This window comes from Lissotriton vulgaris, chromosome 6 (assembly GCF_964263255.1).
Source record: "Lissotriton vulgaris chromosome 6, aLisVul1.2, whole genome shotgun sequence".
Classification (NCBI taxonomy): Eukaryota; Metazoa; Chordata; class Amphibia; order Caudata; family Salamandridae; genus Lissotriton; species Lissotriton vulgaris.
The window spans coordinates 1,343,345,688-1,343,365,939 of NC_141694.1; the positions used below are offsets into that span (position 1 = coordinate 1,343,345,688).

General features: G+C 45.4%; 1 long non-coding RNA gene across 1 annotated transcript in view; it reads right to left on the reverse strand.

Moving 5' to 3' along the window:
- Positions 1 to 11,700, reverse strand: part of LOC147708868 (uncharacterized) — a 601,827-nt gene extending 590,127 nt beyond the window's left edge. The window contains exon 1 of the long non-coding RNA XR_015296661.1: positions 11,585 to 11,700. This is a non-coding gene — a long non-coding RNA (uncharacterized LOC147708868). The remainder of the gene's footprint in view (positions 1 to 11,584) is intronic.
- Positions 11,701 to 20,252: the final 8,552 nt, after the last annotated feature.

Genomic DNA, 20,252 nt, shown 5'->3' on the forward strand with positions numbered 1-20,252 from the left:
TTTTACCTCACTCGATCCAGGCAGGGTCTCTATGGCAGGCAGGGGTGGTTTGGTTCGATCTTTGATACCCTAATAACTTCTGCTGTACTGAGTTTGCAGTGCAGCAGCCAGACTCTCAGTCCAGAGAGCCAGCAAAACAACGCCAAAAGCTGCAAGCACCAGGCCAGAATTGACTCCTCACAAGATAGTAGCGGTGAAGCGCATAATGCGTCACTGCTCAGTCTAATCATAAGGGCTGGCCAAAATGTCACTACAGGGCCGTCATAGCTGCCAAGGTGTCAGATTGCTATGTGTGACATTTTTTTAAATTTCAGTGCAATTATGAGTGGCATTTCAATAATTTATGAGTGACAATTTCTCGCAAGCAAAACCAAGCAATGAAGTCCATGGGAACGGATAAATATGACAAATTATACTCTTTTGAGCTGTGAGAAACTCTAAGATCTTGAAACTGCTGCAGAGCACCTGAAATTAAAGTTTCCTATTGATCACCAAATGTCTGCTTTTTATACCAAGGTGTTTTTTGTATTCTGGGGTTTGTATGCCCATGCATTATTATAGGAAAGGAGAAAACTATTAATTTCAGATTCCAAAGTATTTAGGATTAAAAAAACCAGGATTCACTGTGTTACAATTTGCATGAAGCACACAACAGGAAGCAGCTACGGATAGGTCACATTATAGTACTTGGTGTCATGTGACACAGAGAGCCAGCCGCCCTTTGACACAAATGTCACCTGATAAGTAATGTAAACCGTTCTCCCCACCATAATAACAAAAAGATACAACCAGGCGTGAACTGGCCCAAAAGCAGCAGCAGATACTGCTCAGTGTGCACATTTACCCTCCTGCCAAAAACAAGGATTGCTGCCTTCACTGTTGCTCTCTATTCTGCCGCAGATCACATGTAGTTCCTACTCTACCAGTCACTTACTTTCAGGGTTACCATCAGGCTCTGATGGTATTTTATTGTCCTGGCTGTTACAAAAATTCCGAGAAGCCCTGAAAGTCGATATTTTTCCCCTCATAAGCACATATTTTAAACAGTAAAACCAAAAACACTTTGCAGTGTTCTGGAGCTGCGAAGTTAATAACTGTCTCATAAATAAAGTAAAGACAGAAAGTAAAGCCCCTAAATACACTTTACAAAGACATTTTTTTTATAACTCGCTCATGCTTGAGCCTTAAATCGACATGGTCTGTGGTGCAGAGCAGAGTGCAGTAGCGCAATGCTGTCTTTTAAAGACATCTCGGGCACCTGGTCACAGCGTGACCGGACAGGTGTGTCCCAGCAGAGCGGGCCGGCAGACAATGAAGTAACAGACCCTGCTTTAGCCAGCCTTTACCTAGTGGCCCCCTCAGGGTACTCCCTGGCAATCAATCTGATGCAGAGGAAATGTGCACTGCAGGCCACTCTGTCCAACGTGGGACCCTGCCAAAATAGGATGTGAGGCCCCAACAACACGGATCTTCTTCGTCAGCTGCTGAAGTAATTAAAATTAAATAGTCAACAGTCTGCTGACTATCGGACTCGACAGCCGAGCATTGAAGCCTCAGGCTGAGGCGCAAAACATACATAAGTCACAACCAAGGTGCACACTATGTCAATCTTTATTTAAATAGTGGCTCGACACTAAATCAGTCACCCCGAGAGCTGCGATCGTCCCGGTCGGCGCGCAGCCACCAGCATGGTACAGTAGATGTCGCAGCTGAAAATGAAGTACTCGCACTAAGTCTAAAGCTGTAAACGCAGGGCAGGCAGGCGAAGATAACCCACATGATAAATAATACAAAAATGAAACCACATTTGACATTTTAGAAGAGTGAGGAAATCTCACTCTACTTACTTTGAGAGGTGAGCTTCAGCTGCTGCAAACTGGTACGGGCCCGGCCTCCTCGTGAACACAACCACTCGAGCTGCATGAAAATTCAACAGCCGAGTGTGTTCTGGGATCTAGAAGTCACGGCGCCGTTCCTGTGCTTGAGGTTAGTGGGTCAAGTTTGCTGCTGCTAGTGCCGGCCGCTTTTGCAAAAATCGGGCAAGACCGTGGCTCCTGTCTTCTGTTAAGTGTGAGTCTCACGCCATTTACCCTGTTGAAGCACCCTGTGCCCCCGGGCCCCGGCCAGGAGGTATATGCTGATTGTTAGGCTCAGCTCAGCTGTGGGACCCCAGAGGCAGCGGAGGGTTGTTGACCCAATCACTGCTTTCCGCTCACATTTCGAAAAAATATAATACCTGCGTGGTCTCGTTTTTTGGGCTGCAGTGAGAGTGGCGAAATGTGCGCCGGCGGGACTTTCGCACGCAGGAAGCAGTGCAGATAATGTAACATTGTAGGACGACTAGAGCAGATATTTAACTGTTGAGCTGCTGCTGCTCGAGTCGCAAGGGAAGTCTTCTGCGGCCCGGCCCCGGGTGGGTGACGCCGGAACTTGCTAGCACCTGGCATAGGCGCGGCCGCCTTTATAATTTATTTGGGGACACTGTGTTTGTTCCCAAATAAATTATAAAGGAGGCTGCCTCAAAAAGAGTGCCTCCTGGGGCGGACCGCCCCCCCCCTGGACCCCCCCTAGCTACACAGGTGGGTGAACCAGCAGGCTTTCTTGGAGTGTTGCTTGCCAGGTGCCATCTTGAGGGGTGCCAGAGTGTTGGCGCATTTGGAGATCGATTGGTGGAGGTTGTGTGCTGCTGTATTGGCTTCAGCATCTGTCGGCAGTGTGGTAGTGCTGAAGGAAGCAGTGAGCTGTTCTGTGATGACCATGTTCCATCTATGGCCAAGGGAGCGGTGAGGGTGTTGGTGTATGGTGGGTTTGATGAAGGCGAAGTGCACACAGTGGTTTTCAGTCCAGAGGAGTTCAGTGGTGTGGCTGCGAAGACGGGTCAAGTGTGTGTTCTGCTGCATGGGTTGGAGCAGTGACTAGCTGTTTGAGTCTCCTATGTTGGAGAGGTTCTCCAGAAGGGATGCGATATTCTGGTCGTTGGTAATGTCCAAGTCACTGAGTAAGATGTGATGCAAGAGCACGGGGGCCAATGAGATCGATGATGGCTTCGGTGAATGGCGGTCGGGATCCAGGTGATCTGTAGATGAGGGTGCCGCGGACTGGCAGACACCTATTCCATCAGAGTACCCACAGACCTCCCTTGGTGTGAATGTGCATTAACTTATGTTGAAGACTCCCACATATTTATAGAAGCAGTCTGCCCCATAGCCTCTCATAAAATGTTCCAGTTCATTTTCGAGGTGAACTATTACCTTATGTCTAGTTTTCTTACATATATAGTTATAGAATCTGATAACTACAAGATGCTGTTTCCCATCAAATATAAGAAGTAAAAACTGGAAAAAGAGTGATTTAGTATCAGATTTCTTTATGGTTAATAGTACTGTTGTTGATATTATCACTTTAATTCAACAAGAGGAGGGAGGGAGAGGAAGAAGTAGATTCAATCTCCACTAACAGTTCGTTTAAACAAAATAGAATCCACTCAGAAGGTGGTAGTGATCCCTAAAGTGATGGGGAGCACACAGTGTTGTTTGAATACCCCTCACACACCAACAGGCCCCTTGGTGTCATGCTTCATCATCGGGGCCTATGTGTTTGTGTGTGTGAGAGGGAGAGTGAGTGGTGAGGTGAAAAAGTGAAGGTTAAAAAATACCTGGCTCGTAGGAAAAAATATTTATTACGTCCACTCTCCCTCTCACACACACAAACACATAGTTCACTATCAGTGCTCCTACGTATCCATGAGTCGCAGCACGCCGCATTCCGTAGAGGGATGCAAAGGCCCCGATGATGAAGCATGACACCAAGGGGCCTGTTGGTGTGTGAGGGGTATTCAAACAACACTGTGTGCTCCCCATCACTTTAGGGATCACTACCACCTTCTGGGTTGATATTATCACTGTCATGCCTACTTTAGCCCATTTGCTATTCGATGGCATTGTTGGTAACACAAAGGACATTCAAATAACTGTGGTTTACTTGGGGCAGCATCTAACTCATTTAGTGATGCTAATGAAGAGAAGAAGCAAAATATAATTTAGGATAAGCTGAACAACAGACACCCACCCGAAAAGTGAAAATAATCCCATATACAATAAAAAGACTAACACAGATCATAATTCTAAAATATTCATTCAATATTACAAAAAAGCAAAAGCAAAGTACAATTCAATGCACCACGAGGAAACTGATATGTACAATACAGGATAATAGGCTGCCTGTGTTTTTCAAAACACCAAAGTGTGTATCAAACAATAAACAACAATCATATATCAATCTAGGACCAAGCAAAGCTTAGGTCAATTATATAAATACAGGTCGACATTTCAGCTAAAAGGAAACCTGAGCAGGGCCATCACCAGGACAAAGTGTCGCAAAAGAAAAGAGGTAGCATACCAAAGCTGACAACCAATCTCACAGAAATTAAACTGATCAATGAATCAAAGGGACAGTCCTACTTATAGTCACTCCCAACAACATGAGAAGAGACCAACAAGTAAGATGAAACTGATTAACAGCGGTCCAATGTTCTAAAAGGAACTGTCTGAGGTATGGGGGCCACATCTGAGAATATAACTGAGCTGCTCAAACCAAGCAGGACGTCATGTGCCCAGCCCTGGAAAACTGGGAGCCTTAATTGCATTCTGTCCTTATTTAACCCCTTCACTGCGGCGGCTATTCCACCGCAGTGCTAAGGGGGCGGGGCGGCCGCATGCTGGTGATGGAACCGCTCCGTCACCAGCCTCGGTTGAGTGGTCTCATGACGGAGCGGTTCCGTCATGGTCCGCCCCGCTCAATGGAACGTCCAGCGCAGGCGCGGAATTCGCGCCGCGCAGGCGTTCCGAGCGGGCCATGACGGAACCGCTCCGTCATCAGCCCAGCGCACCCGCAGCTGATGACGGAGCGGTTCCGTCATCAGCATCGAACGAGTTAAGTTAACCAACAGCACTGGAAAAAAGAAGGTCCATGTATACCCTCTAACAAGCTGAGTCAAAGAGCACTGTAGCCAATTCCAGGCGCAGCATCCTTGCACTACAGTTTGGTGTTTTCGCGTCAGACAATAGCGGTAAAACCTTCAACATTAAAACCTCCCACTTCCCATGTATCCTTTAGGCACACTAACTGTGAGGTATTTATAGTGCTCAGCCATTTTTTATCCACTATTTTAGTTTTGATTCCAGCCACATTCCACGATCTAATAACTAATGTGTTACCAGATACCTCCAGACTAACATGAGATCTTTCCTCCCTCTTTCATGTAGGCTCCCTCATTCTTCTTGGTCTTTTATTTCCCGCAATATCCTGTGGTAAGACCCTGGCTCTTTGATACTGGATAGTTGATACTGGGGGTTGGCATGTTCTTTATAACTGACTCATGTGATGTAACTTTTTCCTTAACTTATCTAGTTTTTGGTAGGGGTTTCCTTTCTATATTGTCCAGCTTTGCATGGACCCTTTTAATCAATTCCTCAATATTCTTTATTTTGGTGGGCTCTTGCTCCTTGTTAGATCTATTAGAACTATTACCATTCTCACTTGTGCCAAGAGCCCTCATGATCTGGCTGGGCTTGGTACTCTTTATCCCTGTCTACTCTTTTACGCTGGTGGTGACTTTAACTCATGACTTGGTCAAAGTTCTGTTAGTTCCAATGGTGTATTTAATACACAAGTTGGTTTTTTAGTATTACTTATACCTGATGTTTCTGAGGCTGTATCAGGCGATTCTGAGGGCTCGATTATCATCAGATGTATCTCCTCAGTGACTTCCACAATTGCACTACATAGAGCCTCATTAGCTACACTCTTAGTCGCAGCTAATCTTTCTTCTACTTTAACAATCCCGCTGTTGATTAAGCCCTTTGCATCAGTAAGCTAATTAGGAATAGCTTTTGTAGTTTTACAATTTTTTCAAACAGAGCCTTGAGCTAATTCAGGTTTGTCCACGTTTGAATTATTCTCCTATTCCAATTCCAGTCACTTTTTCATTATTTATTTCAGATGCAAAAGAAAGGAAAATCTTACAGAAATTCCTGTAAGCCCTGGGATTTCTCAGGCAAAGATAGGTGACCCGGTCTTGCTTGGGTGCAGACAGGTGCAGACAGGACAGCTCTGGGCCTGGTCATTGTCCAGGCATGCACCCCGGAGCATCCTGCACAGTGGGACACTTATGAGCACGTTCGTGCAGCAGGACCTGCTTGGGGATGTAGTCCCACCCCAACGTTGTCTCTTTCAACTAAGAATGAAGGTAGAAATGTGGCCAAAGTTAGCTCCCATGCAGCGGGACACTCCCATCGCTTATGAGCACGTTTGTGCAGCTGGCCTTCTGGGGGTTGTAGTGCCGCCCCAGCAGTGTCTCTCTCGGCCAAGGATGCAGGCAGAAATGAGGCCAAACTCAGCTCCCATGCAGCGGACACTACCAGCACTTACGAACGTGTTAATGCGGCAGGGCCTTCTGTGGAATGTAGTCCTACCCATGCAGTGACTCTCTTGACCAAGGTTGCAGGCAGAAATGCGGCCAAAGTCAGCTCCACCCTGGGTGGTAAGGAGTGTCATAGAAGCCCCCTCTCATTTGGTCCATTGTGTTGGGTGGTTTGTTTTCACTTGTACAAAGTCAATATGAACTGGATCAATGCATCAAAAACAGAGTTCCTGCCATACACCAGATGCTGCTTTCAGTCAAACAACCTAGTAGTAGAATTCTCAACTTGTGATGATCCACTTGAATGTAACCACAGTAGACCATTGTCACATAACACCCATAATATGGTGAGAAGAATTGTTTCACCAATCGTGAGCGCCGTCTCCCACTCGACAGGGTGTCTAGGTTAATCTTTCTTGTATAGAATTCCCTAAAACCCTTTTTGAGCCATGACAGGATACTCATACTAGCCACATGAAGAGGTCGACTTTTTACACTGCTTAATTATTTAGGTATTCCTTGCAGCTCACAATCTAAGGCCCTCTTTGCGGTGAATACAGGCCTTATTTTCCCACCTTTGTAGACACCAATACAAGAGCAGCTGAAATGTCTGGGGAAAACGAAAGAGTCTGTGGTCTTCCCACAGACGTCATAAATCTGATGGGGCCAGTAACTACTGTTACCAGTCCTTAAAGAATTATAGTCCACTTGAAATGAGGTCTTTGTAGCGTCTGCTAAAATATTGAAAATTAGAATTAGGGCCTCTACAGATTTAATTGCTTAATTTTGTTAAGAAACTTGTGTGTTGAATTGTACTCAGGATCTCTACAGCATCTCTTGCTGTACGCTATGAACTCATGTGAGGAATGGCTAACAGATAGGGGTTGCTCTTCCTAAGTCATACCGTAGTAATGATGTTTCAAGTTTACAAACTAAGGGGCATATTATCAAGAACGGCGTTAAAATTATCGCTGGTTTAGCGGCAGAAAACTGGTCACACCAGAACATGGACTTCTATTGGAATTCTCAAGGGCATATTATCAAGCCCATTATCCTCATTTTAGCAGCAGTTTTCTGCTGCTAAACCGGCGATAATTTTGAATGCCGTTCTTGATAATATGCCCCTTAAATGTTACCTGAGAGTCATCTCGCTTAAAAAAAAACATACCCCATTCTACTTAGTGAAAACATCAACTATTCTTCGTAAAATCGAGAAAGAAATAAACATGCTTCGCAGCCCTTTCCTAGCAATCAAACATGCTAAGCAAATGTATGATGCAATTGGAAACCTGAATCGGTCATGTAACGAACTGCCTTTGATTAGAGCATGACATTCCTGGCTTTACACTAAAAACACGTTTTTTTCTTTAAGATCAGTTGTTTTTTGCAAAGCCGCATAAAATGTGTAATGATCTGTATTCTACTCATTTCACAAACAGAGAGGCCAAAAATATTCTCTTTCATATGCCACTTTGCAATGTAAGCAAGAAAACATTAGCAGTATATGTTTGGAATTTAAATTGAACTTTCTTCTGCTAATGCAATTTTAAAAATAATCCTTTATGTACTCTCAACCCTATAATTTGTATGTTGTTTTAATATTATTTGTATCTAAAACAGCTACATGAATGGTATTATGTATTGCATGTAAAGTTAGCTAAATAATGCTGCTGTTTCAATTACTGAACCGTGTTACCCTGCATGTAAAATATGGAATACGATTGTGTCAAATAGCATTGATGAATGCAGCTGGAAGTATGTTCAACAAAATCACAGTGAAACTTAATTAGAATTTTACCTGGAAGAAACACCCTGAGCTATTGCCATGTCCTTACAGCACTAAAGGCAACTGCACGTCTACATAATGCTTGAAACGAGGATCTAACTGTGTTCTGCCCGTTTTTAACGCTAACATAGTAATCCTACACACGCAAGACTAGTCAAGCAAACATGAAAATATAGATTAGCTTAGTACCGCTTTACTTAAAATTCAATTCAGGTAGGTTTATACAACCTGTACCCTGTTTTGAAGATGGTTTTAAGAATGATATCGTGGACAGCCAGTCAGAACGCTGGGGGTGTTGAGCAGTCCACGATCCAAGCCCATTTTCAATAAAGTTCCTGTAAAGTTAGAGGATGTAGAAGCGGTCACCAAGGCCAGAGTGTGTAGGGTGCTCAAGTTTGTGATGATGGAAGTATATTTTTCCTTACCAGGCAGCATAGCTGTGTTTGTAAAGTGATCTGGTGCTGAACAACCTAGCTGTTTAGTATGGACGGTAGTTCTGACCAGCTGCAGAAAGTCAAACTCTCTGAAAGGGCAGAGGTCCAACTTAGAGGATTTTGTGCTTAAATCTATCTTTAGTACTTTTACTGAGGACCCGTACTGTGACACACTAGGAGCTAGGAGTGTGATCTTGAATGGTTACAATATAGATGGACATCTGTCAGGATCCTAGCACCAGGACAGGGGCAATGACAAGTAAATCAAATATATGATGCAATGTCGCTGATTGCAGTCGGTGTACAATGGTCAGCGATGTATTAAGTAGGATTGTGACTGGTCGTGAACCTAGCTATCATTTGGAAGGTGAAGAAATTAGTTGGCTGTGTTGTGCCAGATATCAGGTCTGATGGCAATGAATGTTGCAGTTAAAGTCAGTCTACTGTTTGGGCCTGTGATTTTTCTCTAGCTGTGCAACTTGTGTGCCGATTCAACTGTGAAACTACCAAACAGGCTTTTTGAGAGGGTGACATTAAAATTACACATATGTAATGTGGACAACTTTGATAATTTCGTGTCACCTTCGTTAGCAGAATTCATGAAACTATGCCACTTTGCATAGTTACGTACCATTATTGGTAAAAATGTACTGTGAATGCACGGGAACAAATGAACACAAGCATCTGTGGATCAGGGGGCTTTTGTGTTTTTGCACTTTTTCTTAGTGCAATATGCATTTAATGGATATGCCTTATGCAAAATTAGGCATCAAGTCTCTTGATTTTGCTGACATTTTTCATAATTTTGTGAAAACAAATTACGTGAAATTCACACACACACATAATCTTAACAGTCCCCCATTCACTTGCATGTTTTATCTACATGTCGACTTTATAGTCCATTTGTTTGTTCTTTTGTTGTTACTGCTTAGTAGCTGCTTCTTTGTTATCCTCGCATATGCCTCTTTGTATTCCGCTGCACAGAAAGTTGTTTTGGGTTGTTCAAGAGGCAATCTGTAGCCCATGTCGTACTTGTGTGAAGTTTGTTCTTTTGTTGCATATATCATGAAAACCTTTCTGCGTTGGGTCAAAGTGTTTAAGTATCCCACAAGAGTTATCCTTTACCTATGCTTTGTACATTTTCATTCAGTTAATTACTGCCTTTGAAATAATTATTCACCTTTTTTTCTATTACATACTCTTGATGTCTCACTGAAGAAACCTCGAGGGAGCTGTGTGTATTAGGTCACAGGCTCATGCAGCTTAACGCCTTAACTGTGGCCGTTACTTTGGCGCAGTGCGGGCGTTCTAAAAGGTGGGCGGGCCGCGTCGGCCGACGGCAGTACGCAATGGGTTGATACTTGGATCATTAGGGTGTATCTGTGTATGATGTATCCTTGTTTGTGCTCTTTGGTCCAGGCAGGATCTACTCTTCACAGTCCTTGTCAGAACGGGCCACAGAATGGTAGCCTGGCAGAAACGCAGTCAGGATTGACTTAAAGTCAATTTCTGAAGTATGCATACAGCATGCTAAATACTAATTTCACTCATTTTAATTGCAATTTAAAATCCTCTTTAATGGTGAACTTTAATGGTGAATTTCAAATTGCTATTTGGAAAATGCCACTTTTAGAAACTTAGCATTTTCCCTCCTAATTCAGATGTGCTCTTCCAATGTCCAGGGTCACCTTACTTTTAAGGGCTCTTCTATGGTGTGATGTATATCTCTCCCAGACAGTAGACAAAGGGTCTTGGGTGTGGGAAAGGTTGTTCATCTCCTGAGCAGGACGGCCTGGGGTGTACCCAGGACCTGCCTGAGCTACAAAGGGCAGCCTGAGGGATGTATACAGCTCCTTCCAGACTTCAGAAGATGCCTACCCTGTCACTGCAAAATGCAACTCACACCTGGCGTTCTTGCAGTTAATTTCACTAAAGAGACTGGATCCACACTCAGGGTAAGGGGAAGAACTGATCTAAAACTGTTTTATAGTTAGACAAAGGGGTGTTCCCACCCACAGGTTGGCATTGGGGATAAAACATGGCATTGCCAGAACCTGAAATCAGAACACTTCTGGGCCTATGAAGACTTATAAGAAGGGCTGCCTTGCTGTCTGAAGTCTGAAGGAAGACTGAACATGTTTGCCTTGAACCAGGACCCAGAAGTGACTCCAATGGTCATGTGGTTAACCTGTGTGAACTACAGTATACATGTTCCAGAAGTCTCCCAGATTCCCAGCTGACCAGACTCAATTGGATCTATCCTGGTTCCCTCTGCTGGCTTTTGTGGGAGTGTGTCGTGACCCCCAAGTGCTGTCCTCAAGGTCCCAGACCCTTGACTGGAATCAGACTGTACATCTCCCTGCTTAGTTAAAGATGTCACGGGATCTGATGCAGAGCAGCGCACAGCTCCATCACGCTCAGCCTGAACTTCTGACTTGGTCCCAGTCCAGTGCAACCAGATAGCCTCAGTTGGCACTCTGCGCCTTTTGCCACTATTTGTATCTTAAAAGTTTAAGACATATAACTCCAGTTCTACTGATTAGATTTTTGTAGTTTTGGTGGGGACTAAATTAATTAATTGTTCATGTTTCTCTACTACATATTGTGTGATGTGATTGTAAACACAAAAACATACAAAAATATTTTGTTTTTAAATCATGTTGAACAAGAGAGGATTATAATGCATATGGGACAGGAAGGTGTGGAGAGTCATTAAAGCTGACATTCTAGCAAATGACAAGTGTAGCAGTTCATTAGTTATAATTCCAATGGTCAGTACTTTGTTTACAAAAGACACTGCTTTAAATGAAAGAGCATTGCCCATCTTATTAGAAATCCAGTCTGGGACACAGCTAAGCAACATATGTTTGTGAACCTCAGAGGACAAAGCAGGCAGGTTTCTTAAGGTATTGTACAGTAGAAAACAGATGCATAAAAACTTACGGATAGTGAATAGTGTTGTCTCAGTAAGTAGGTCAAGTTGCTGAGCTATATAGCTATTCAACCCTGTTTTCCATTGAGCCATTCATTTCTGTAAGATGCGCCTTAGCCATCAAAATCTGAAAATGAAAAAACAATAAAAATTGTTATAAGTTTTTGTATATAGAAACATTTGGAAACAACTTCGAAAAATATATTAAAATGATACTTATTAAAATGGTGGATCCCAACATTGGGAGCAGCAAATTTAAAGAAAGAAAAGTGTGTACCTCTTTCACTATCTTAGATTCAGCTATCTATCTATCTATCTATCTATCTATCTATCTATCTATCTATCTATCTATCTATCTATCTATCTATCTATCTATCTATCTATCTATCTATCTATCTATCTATCTATCTATCTATCTATCTCCAGATGGGAGGGGAAGTCGACACTAGCTAGCTGTGGGGGAGCATCTGGATATGTGGATGTGGAGAAGCAGTAGATAAGTTGGGGCTAGCAACTGAAGTAACACGAGTGTGAAAAAAATCAAGCATTAGTTCCCTGATGTCCGCCGTTGAGGGATATAAACCATCACATCAAAAGGATGTTAAAGAAGTCATCTAAGAGGAAGCAAGCACAGGAGACCGCCAGAAAGCCAAGGAATGGTAGGAAATGGCCTGAACTAAAGCGCGCTGTTAGTATGCGACAACATACAACTACTGCTGAAAGCGATTTTTAAACAAGACTTTAAAAGGCTTCTAAACTGCTATTAAGGGTTTCGGGAAAATTCTTTTAGCTGATTTGGTGCTATGGGTGGAGAAAAATATAATTTTCCCCAAAACTAACTGGATTTTTTAACGGGATTCCATAGAATTGATGACAATGGCCAGCTGCTTATTGTAGATGGATGTCTTGCCACTCGAATGTGCTTTTGTAGTTTCTTGTAAGGCAATTCATTGTGTTAATAGTTCCTTCCTGTGTTGTAAATATTATATAGCTAGCCACCCATAGAAATCCTGTATTTTTGGTAACTAAGCTATTTTCTTGTATTGTGCTGTGTATCTTCAAGTAATAAACAATGTTACAGCTGGATGTATTGGCAATAGGGGGCATCATGTACAATATTTTGACACAGGGCAGCGCAACAAGCCTTCCTGCTATACTGCCGTGTGTCAAAATAAAAGGGCAAGGGGGGCATGGCTTGGTCGGCCAACATGGCGCACCCGGCTTGAATAAGCTCTGCACGTCCACATGAATAAACCTTCATAATCCTGCTCTAATCTACCTCAGTGCCGCTCATCAGATGTCGGAGGGACAGCTAGCCTTGTGTGGAGCCGAGGGCGGAGTGCTGACAACAGGCGGTGCTTGGTCATCGGAGCAGCCTGGGACGTGGCGTGGACTGGACCCGACACTGTGGGGTGACAGACACGCGCTATAAAAGATTATCAATACATACATACATACATACTGCTGTACTGCTGCTTGATCCCTGGTGGGGCATGGCCGAGACCTGTGTGGGGGCCAGTTCAGGGCCCTGAGATGAGGAGTGTTGCGGTGGGGGGGACCATGTGTTGCTCCTTGAGCCTCCACGTTGGCTCGCTGTGAGGTGGTCGTCTCAGCCTCTAGCTGCGGTACTGGTCGTGGGGGGGTCCTTCGGCCCAAGCTTGTCTTACTGCTGGGGTTGTGGGGCCCGCCTGAGTCAGCCGCTCACCGTGCGGGGGCACATCAGGCCTCCTGGGGACAGGGGCCAGTGTTGCTGCATGCTGTTTCCACGGGGCCTCCTCCTTGCTCTTCTATAGCAGAGCTCCCTCACAGGTGAGGCACGCCTGGCCCGTAGGCACGGTGGTACAGCTGTTCCGGCTTGCGACGGCACTGAGACACAAGTGCCCTGGGCGCCAAGACACTATATGAGACTCCTTGCCTGATTGGAATAGGCGGTCCAAGAGACACTGTTTGTGACGCGGTCTCAGCGCTGGGGCACCGGTGGTGATATTCCTGTTTCCCCCTGGGGGGTTCAGTGTGCTGGCTGGGGGCTAAGCTGACCCCTCATACCTATAACTGCTGAGACCGTATGACGCTTCTAGGGGAGGGGAGTCGTGTACCACCCTAGTGCCGCTCCCCTAAGCTGGCTGTTATGGACACACACCACGCCCTGAAGACCTGCAGGCAATGAAGAGCAACTGATTCCTGCCAATGTGAGCGATCGACCTAGAAGTGAGCGGGTTGCCGAGGATGCGAGGCTTGCTGGTGGTCCGGCGAGTTAGGTCCCGGTAGAGGGGCCTACTTGGCTGGCTGCTGCGGCTGCAGAGGCAGCTGAGCTAGGCCCAGTGCGGCTTGTGGCTTAGTAGTGGTTGGTTTCCATGAGGGCCTGCTAATGGTGCTCCCCCTGATGGGCCCCCAGAGAGTGGTGACCTCAAGTCATGGTGACCCTAGGTGTCGCATCGAATCCCTGGCTGTTGACCCCCAAGTTAATTGGAATGACCTATCGGCAGCGCTACAATGGGGAAAGACAAGTCTGGTGCTACGGGTTCGAAACAAGGCACCTTGGAACAATATACTACAATGGCGGGAGGGGGCTCCACGCCTGGTCCCTCACCAGACAACGCAGCCCTCTTAGCGGCCATTACAGAGGCAAGGGACAGGCTGGATGACAAGATTGACGTGTTGGGTTCTGAAGTTTCATTCCTGCGGCAGGATCTGAGAAAAGCAGTGGACCGCATCACTGAAGCAGAGACACAGGTGTCCTCCGTGGAGGACAATGTGACAAACCTACAGCAGGGTGTCAACAAGCTAATTGGGATCTCGTAAGAACAGGCATCCCGGGTGGAAGACGCCGAAGGCCATGCCAGCATAACAACCTTGGTTTCGCATGATTTATCTGGAGGGTTGCAAAGGTAATACCATGAATCGCTTCCTCACCCAGTGGCTCAAAGATCTCTTACTGGCTGTTATGATATCCACGTGCTTCGTGGTTGAGGGAGCCCATCGGGCACTAATGAGAAAGACACCCCCAGGGGAAAACCAGCGGCCGGTTATTGCCAAGCTACTTAACTAGGCAGACAGAGACACAGTGTTGCAGTTCGCTAGATCACATAAAGACAAACTCTTCTTCGACCCCTTGCTGATAATGATCTTCCCAGACCACACCTGTCTAGTGCAACAGCAAAGGCAGTCCTTCACAGCAGCAAACCGGAGACTGTGAGATCTTAACATCTTATACATGCTGCTCTGTCCTGCCATATATATATAACTCTGTATATAACTCTAAGACTTATTTTTTCGACTCCCCTGAAGCTGTCTTCGCCTGGACTGATGGGAGGGCTTACCTGAAATCTCACTCCCCACCGCAACTGGAGTCCGACTCCTCCAGAGGCTCGCACCAAAACAGGCCTAGCAGGACAAAATTGAAGCAGCAAGATCTCTCTGGATCTGACCGTCACTCCTCCAGGCCTGAGTGTGCATCCTGAACACTCCAAGGTCTAACCTGTGACAATTTGGTCCCTACCGATTGCCCATCATTTGGAACTGCGCCGCCTACCCTGCACCAAGTAGGCATGGACAATGCGCAATGTGGCTGTTCAACGGGAGTTTGGAATGCCTGGAGCCCTATATAAGGCATCTGGTGGCGACATCTTTTAGAACTTGTCGTGTACCCGGATGCTGGAAGGAAGCTGTGGTTCTGCCGCTCCCTAAGAAACCGCACATTGGTTTTGACCAACTAGATAACTTACGCCCAATCTCACTTTTGCCGTACTTTGCGAAGGTGGCAGAAAAAGTGCTGAATGAACAACTGACGGCCTATATTGAGGAATATGATCTTCTCCACCCTACCCAGTGAGGTTTTCGAGCAAGGTACTCGACAGAATCAGCTCTGCTTTTTGCCACTGAATCCATCAGGCAATTTGTGGATGCAGGTCAAACGGCGGCCTTGATCCTGTTGGATCTAAGTGCCGCCTTTGACACTGTAGCTCATCACACGCTGGTGCAAAGTCTGAGGAATAGAGGGGTGTCTGGCAGTGCCCTGAGTTGGCTAAAATCTTTTTTGACGGGGAGCTGCTTCCAGGTGAGACAGGGCGAACACTATTCTAGAGTCATCAAGCTGAACCAGGGAGTGCCCGACCCTGTTAAATCTCTATGTAGCTCCCGTTGCGGGTTTGGGATCAGGGTCATATCCTATGCCGATGACACGCAGTTGGTGGTCTCCCTGACCCAGGCACCAGAGACGGCTGCCTCCAACTTCATGGCATGCATGCAAGAATTGGCTGCATGGATGGCAAAGAACTGCCTGAAGTTGAATGGCAACAAGACGGAGGTGCTTGTGGTGGGAAGGGCCCCGACTGTGTGGTCATTGGCATGGTGACCCTAGAATCTGGGGACGACACCTACAACCTGTGCGCAGGCAAAGAATTTGGGAGTATGGTTAGATCCCAGTCTTTCTTTTGACTATCAAACCAGGCGGGTGGCGGAGGCCTGTTTTGGGATCTTGAAGGTCCTGCATAAAACCCTGGACCTACTGCCTGTGGAGGCTAGGAAGATCCTAGTCCATGCCTTGGTGACGTTGCGCCTGGATTATGGCAACATCCTCTATCTAGGCGCGCAGACCAAGTGTATGCTCCATCTGCAGGGAGTGCAGAATGCGGCAGCCCGCCTAATCCTGATGCGCCCAAGAAGGTCGTCTGCTAGGGCAGCTCGGGCTGCACAACACTGGCTCCCGATAAAAGAGTCATTTTCAAGGCACTCTGTGTCTGTCACCGGATCTTGCAGGAAATGCCCTTTCGTATTTGTCGGATCTTTTGACCCCCTATGTCCACACACGTCAGCTGAGGTCAGGTGGGGTAGGTTTGGTGTGTGTACCTGCTATCAAGAACGCCAGGATGGGAGGCCGGTCTTTCCGCCTACTGGCTGCCAAGCAATGGAATGCCCTCCCGATGGATCTCCGGATGGAGGCCCAGGAGAGTTGTTTCAGGAAAAAATTAAAAACGTTCCTCTTTCCCCGAAGAAAGTAGGGGGTGGTAGTGGGTATCTGAATCCTAGCAAACTCTCGGGGACACACTGGTCTTAGTGTAACCATTGTGCTTTATAAATGTGCCTATTATTATTATTATATTAAAGACCAAACAGTAGCCTCAACTACAAAACAGCAATATTAAAAAATATGAAAATAGTAAATGCCAGACAATACCAACTGCAAATCATTCAAAATGCATACAGGTATGCAAGCACAATGAACAGTATCAAAGCCAGGTTCAGCACAAATTGTGCATAAAACACAGATTATTAGCTGACATTAAGCAAAATAAAGACATAGCAGGAGTACATTTCGAGGACACACAGGTGAAACTAGCCGCTCATACAGACAATATTTTAGTAGTCACGGAAGACCCAGAGACCTCTATCGAGGCCCTTATGTTGTCCATTGAGAAATATTCTTCACATTCCGGCTACAAATTAAATCGGGACAAATCTGAGGTCAAGTCCCTAAATATGCATGGCACCAGAGACATGCTCGGAAGCTCGGGCCTCACATGGCAGACCGGCTTCAATATATATTTGGGTATTGAATTTGGCAACTCCCTCCTTGAAACCCTACGTCATAATGAATCCATCACATTGAATAAAATTAAAACACAACTTGATGGTTGGTCCCCCCGTTTTATAACCTGGTGGGGTAGGTTTGAGAACATCAAGATGATGATCTTCCCCCTAGTTAATTACCTTATCACAATGCTTCCCCTTACCTTATCCCAAGACATCCACCATAAACTAGATAATATTCTGTCTAAGTTCCTATGGAAAGGGAAAAGGGACAGAATCAGCATAAAAAAGTTATGCCTCGATAAATCCGTTTGGGGGTCAACTTAGCGGATTTCAAATTATATCAGACAGCCTTCTTCGGCAAACAAGGTTCATATTGGCTATCACCTCCCATTGACTACACTCCTATCTGGCTCGCTGTAGAAAAAGCCATTTTTAGAAACCTTGCACCAGCCACCATCCTCACTGCTAAGACGGATACGGCCTTCTGTTTGAGGTCTATCTTTAAAAACACGAGACTTGCCTTGCTGAAAATTGATAAACTCTTGAACATTAGCATAAGACGCTTTGATTGGAAGTGGCTTTGGTGCAATCCCTCTATACCATACAAAGGTAAGCCACTACACAATGAGCAATGGATCAGTAAGGGTATTTTCTTCCCCCATCAACAATTTAGAGGCTCCTACCCCCTTTCCTTTAATGAACTTCAAGCCAAATACAACCTCGACCGCGTGGAGTTTTACTATTTCCTGAACATCAAGACAGCGATCACCAAAGCAAAACTATCCACAAAGTCTCCCTCTCTCCCTAACTTTCTTGTTCACCTCAACAAATTAGGCCATCAGGTTTCTAGACTCTACAAACTTCTGCGGCCACAACAATTTAGTTCTGGGAATCTCACTCATCACTTCCGATTTCAGATTTGGATTGGTCCAAAACCTAGAAGTCGACCATGAGACATAAAATAAGCCCTAGACTCCACCAGACAACGTTTTGGCTTCTCCATAAAGCTTTCTGGATGCCGGCACGTCTCTTCTTACATAATATTAGAGACAATGCCACTTGCTGGAACTGTAATGAGAAAGATGGGGACCTAGAACACCTCCTACTCCATTGTGTATGTGTTACCTCTTACTGGGACAAAATCTTCGCCTTCCTAACCAAGGTTTTCTCCTTCTCCCCTGCCAGAGAACTATCCACCCTGGTTTTCGCCTTCCTTAGAGCCGACTTTTTAACAGATAATGATGAGGCCCTAGTTGACCTTCTCCTCACTGCCGCTGTAAAAATGGTTTTGAATAACTGGAAAGACACTCGTAAAGCCTCCTTCAAATGCTGGATAAATTGGGTTACTAATCTGAGAGGTGCTGACAACATCTCACTCCAAAACACCCCATGGCGCCCTTCTCATAGACAACTGTGGGTCTCGCTTGACAATTACTTCAGTACACAGAAACCTCCTTGTACTCACCATACTCCCTTAACCCCGGGCCCTTACAAATTCACACTCCAGCTTCAGGGCCTGTCCTGCACTTATGCACTTGCTCCCCCTACACTATTCCGCCTGACCCAGCTAATTCCGGATCGGTTCGACTTGTGGGTCAATCGTTTGGTGTCGCTGCTTCATATATGATGCTTATGTTCAAGAATACACTGATTGTCACCTCTGTCTTTTTTATTTACCCTGCTCTCCCCTGATTGCCATCGCCTATGCAGACGTGCTCTTTTGCCTGTTCTGTAATGACTCCTCATTCTGCTGTTATTCATCACTGTCGAATATATCCTTACTGTATGTTCTTTTTTGTTCTTTGGAAATAATCAATAAAAAGTTTTGAACAAAAAAAAAACACAGAAGTGGCACCCTGATAACAAACAACATTCCAAGATGCATTGTAACTGAGAGACAGCTTCAAGCCAGAGATTCATTGTGAAAATTAATCTTCAAAAATAACATGCAAATACAGGCCACTCAGATTCTTAAGGCTATCTTCACAGAGCATCTTCACCAAACTAACATTTCACTTAAGCATGGGCGAATTTTGCGAATCTCGCGTTCGCGAATTTGCGGATTTTTTTTTTGTGTTCACGCGGGTTTCTGCCAGTTCGCGAGGGTTTTGTACAATTTCGCAAACGCGAACTTACCTGTCGGGTCGCAAGTTTTGCGAACTTGTTGTTTCTACGTGTCCAGCCTGTTTGGGACACTCTTCTTCATCACTGCCACTCTCTGTCACCACTGCCACTCTCTGACTACTCATGCCACCCTCTGGCCCACCCATGCCACCCTCTGTTTCATCACAGCACCCTCTGGTGTTCATTATTGTGGCAAAGCAAAGCACACCTTCCCTGCCTCAAGTGACCTGAATTAATTTGGGGCTGATTAATGTGTCACAGAATATTTTTTTAGCTGGCACCTGCTTCCTTAGTGCTTCCTGATTAGTGATCTTTTGCACTTGCTAAGTGCTTTCATTGTTGCAAAATTAGTTACAACACCTGCCCTGCCCCAACTGACAATAATGAATTAGGGGCTGATTAATGGATTTGAACTTCCAGCCTTGCTCCTGCTTGTCTCCCTTAGCTGTAATTCAGGACCTTTGTGGCATATGTGTAACTATTCTGAGGTTCAGAGCAGGGTCACATAATAGTTGCAACTGGCAACTGAACTCTGGAGGGGCCCCTCAGGAAGCACTACAGGAAATGGCTACTAATGATGAGCCTGAACTTTTGAACCTGGTAAGTAGTTTAAGTTTTGCTAAGATCGTATTTCTGCAATTTAGCGCTTATTCGCGGGGCGCGAAGTTGTACTGGGAAGCCGCGAACTCACGCGAACAGTGCGAGCTAGCCATAAAATCCGCTGCTCGCGGATTTGCGGATTTTGCGGGAGATTCGCGAATCTCGCGGATTGCGAATTTACCGAAAATCCGCAAAATCCGCGAGCGAAACGGATTTTCCGCCCATGCTTAATTTCACTGTGGTGAAAAAGAGATTCTTGTGGGTCCTGGGAATGTGTCAAAATGTTACACTTTCTCTGGGGAGGTGGAACGCGGAGTAGTAAGTGGGAAAAGATTCAGAGGATTGTTTTTGTGCAGGAAGGTGTCACTTCACAGGCACCTCTACATCATTACACAAGGGTGCCTGCATTTGCACTAGGCAGCA